This window comes from Herpailurus yagouaroundi, unplaced genomic scaffold (genome assembly GCF_014898765.1).
Source record: "Herpailurus yagouaroundi ecotype Mexico unplaced genomic scaffold, PumYag 105322, whole genome shotgun sequence".
Classification (NCBI taxonomy): domain Eukaryota; kingdom Metazoa; phylum Chordata; class Mammalia; order Carnivora; family Felidae; genus Herpailurus; species Herpailurus yagouaroundi.
The window spans coordinates 1-3,124 of NW_024421606.1; the positions used below are offsets into that span (position 1 = coordinate 1).

Consider the following 3,124-nt stretch of genomic DNA (forward strand, 5'->3'; position numbering starts at 1 on the left):
TTGTAATTGGCTTCTCTCATGTCAGAGTAGGCTCTCCACATGTCTTTAGTCCCTGGAAAGGAAAGCAAATGATGAGATGAAGGTGATCGTGTCTTGGCAAAATAGAGGAAAAGACATTTTCCTCCCACCGATTCTAAGATCTCAGTCTTTGACAAAATCCTTGGAGAGGATGTTGGCTGGGATGAGTGTTCCTTTACATTTCACTTCCCTGGGTGAATGTTATGAGAAGCACCCTTGGTGCATTTTATTCTGCTTGATTCCATTCTGAGTACTGTTGCTACTTTATGTTTGGCTGTGGGATGTGTGTGAACAAGAGGTGGGATGGTCTTTAAGGGATGCTTTGTCCTGCGATGACCTCTACCTGGACAGACGCAGGGAACCCTCTGACTGGGGCGTGAGAACAAAGGCAAGTCAGAGGGAGGCTGCTGACCCAGAGGGCTCCCAACCAGGTCAAGGGGAGAAATTCATGCCTGTGGGCAGCTTGAAGACGACTTGGTCCTGAGTATTTCTGAAAGTCTGGGGCATGTTTGGCACCCAGGCAACTGTCAGAAGTCAACCAGCAGGTGGTAAAGGGGAGTTCCCCTAGAGAGATTTACAAAAACAGGTCATCAGACGCAGAAAAAGTACAACTGGTCCCCCAGCTCTAAAGTTCAGTGTCCTCCCAGTAAATGCAGGAGTATATTGCCATCCGCAGGGTGGTTATGCAGATGTACTGAGAAAAATGCACATGTAACTTCTAGAAGATTGTAGGTGTTCAATATGCTATCACTTCTCTGGGCCTTCGGAAGGCTGGGACAAAAACAGTAAAGCGATTAAGCTAAGAGGAAGATCAGACAGTTACAGACTGAAGGAATCTGATCAGGCTACATAAAATGCAGACCCTGAAAAAGTAATGTATGGGGTGCCTGGGTGGCTCAGTCAGTTAAATGTCCAACTTCAGCTCAGGTCACGATCTCACGGTTCGTGAGTTTGAGCCCTGCATCGGCTCTGTGCTGACAGCTCAGAGCCTGGAACCTGCTTTGGATTCTGTGTCTCCTCTGTCTCTGTTCTCCTCCCCTGCTCACACTCTGTCTCTCTCTCAAAAATAAATAAACATTTATTTATAAGAATTAATGTAGTAGGCAAAAGAGAAAGACCCAGTGTCGAGCGTAATCGTAGTTTATGTAGTATCCATGTAATGCCTTATCTTCATTTTATGTGTTTATTATTTCTACTGTTTAGGATTCATTCATACATGTAAAGCTCTTAGAACAGTGCCTGGGACAGGCTGAGCTCAGCGACTGTTGGTTGTAGTTACTAAGAGCACAAGTTTGATGCACCCACTTCATAGCTGAGACACAGCAATAAGCTGTGTCCCCGGTTTCCCACTAGGTGGCACTGGAGTCCCACTTGTGAGTGGGGAGCAGGCGCCCTGGACCCCAGATGTCTTCTGCTCTGCTGCAAGTTAAAACCCAAAGCCTATGTGACCTTCGTCCTGGGGATCCCCATGGAACAGTGCAATGCTGGCCAGAAGGGCCAGGGCTGGAGAGATAGGACACATGTCATTTAAGGGGAAAAACCGCCAGTAGAAAATAAGCTTTAGACATCTAGCGCACAGTAAAATGAAGGCAAATCAATACCGTATCATAATTAGCAAACTTGCTACAGTCTAGAACTTAATTATCTCAACTACTAAAGGGAAAGGATAATTATGTCACGTGATAGAGGTGCTCTCTAGAGCCATAATGCCAATCCTATTAAGTAAACAAATGTGTCATTAACATGCATTCACCTTAAATATACACAAAGTTATAATGCCAGATGTGGTTCAATTGTTCCAAAAAGCCTGGGAAACTGCTATCTTGCAAACCGTGCTGCTTTTCTTCCCACTTGTGGCCTTTGCCCTGTGGGGATGTGGCCTCCACTGTGGTCAGTTCTGGTGGGGGGCCAGTTGCTGCCTTCCCCGGACCGCCATCCTTTGGTCCTTACCTTGACCAGCTTCCTTGAGGAACCTGAGCCATCTTTGGCTGCTGACGCCCAGGACCAGGGAGCACAACAGGATGCCCACGAAAAGCTTCATCCTGCAGCAGAGTCACAGAAACACACAAGGACGACACACTTTTGGTTTGGTTTGGTTTGGGGTTTTCGGGGGGAGGCACGTGGACCCACACCTGTATCTTACCTATTACCTACATCTACTTAGTATTAGATGTTACCGATATCTATTTATCTATACACATACCTGCATATATACACACATATGTGTACGTATACACCCGTGTATATACACATGTGTGTATAAATGTAGGTAGAAAGAAATAGGCAATGTGTATACACATATATACGCAGGTGACACACGATACATAGAACAGAAGGTCCAGTTCTCCGTTGCCATTTGCCCCATAGGAATCCCAGTAAGAGAGATCGCGCTGCGCTTCTAATATAAACCACTTGCCATTTCAGTCGTCCCCTAGGAGCCCTGAAACCCGCTGTCCGGAAAGTTTCCAAAGAGGCCTTTAGGGATTTCGTGACCGTGTACCCATCTGTAAAATGAGGATTGTGGGACATTGCACACATATTTGCAGAACGCCTGCTCTACCCATCCGTGAACTCCCACAGACAAAGTACACGACCAAATCCCAATCCCAGAAAGTATTCACATCTGGAGAATTCAAATTGCCAGGAGAATAGATCAGGGAGGAAGCAGAGAGTGAGGACACAGCCCAAGAACGCCTTCGGGTAAGAGAATCTGCAAAGAAGGAAAGTGTAGGCAAGTCTAGCACCTCACCTTTGGCTGTCCCTTCGTGCCGAGGCTCCTGGTGAGGCCGAGCTGCCCGTGTCTCCTGCCTGTGAGGGGGGCTGGCATTATATATACTGACACTCTGCTAGGGGAGTGGGTGGGAAAGCAGGTGTGAAGCAAAAACACTGAGATTTGGGAAATTCCTTTTGGCCAGCACACAGCATCCAGAACATCAGGCTCCTTCTTCACGCCCGTCTACTTTCCAAGGTTGTGCAATCTGGCAGCTTTGAGGCGTGTAGCAAACTTGGAAATTTCTGCCTGTTTCCAGTGTCACTCCTGGTAAGAAAGGTTTTCTTCCCCACACAATAGTGTATTGAGAAATGCTGGGCAGGGTAATCAAAGTTA

General features: G+C 46.9%; 1 long non-coding RNA gene across 1 annotated transcript; it reads right to left on the reverse strand.

Annotated features, from left to right (window-relative positions):
* On the reverse strand, nucleotides 1-2,879 carry LOC121026455 (uncharacterized). The gene is made up of 3 exons (XR_005788368.1): nucleotides 2,768-2,879; nucleotides 1,969-2,060; nucleotides 1-52 (listed from the first exon to the last, which is right to left on the reverse strand). It is a non-coding gene; the product is annotated as an uncharacterized LOC121026455 (long non-coding RNA).
* Nucleotides 2,880-3,124: the final 245 nt, after the last annotated feature.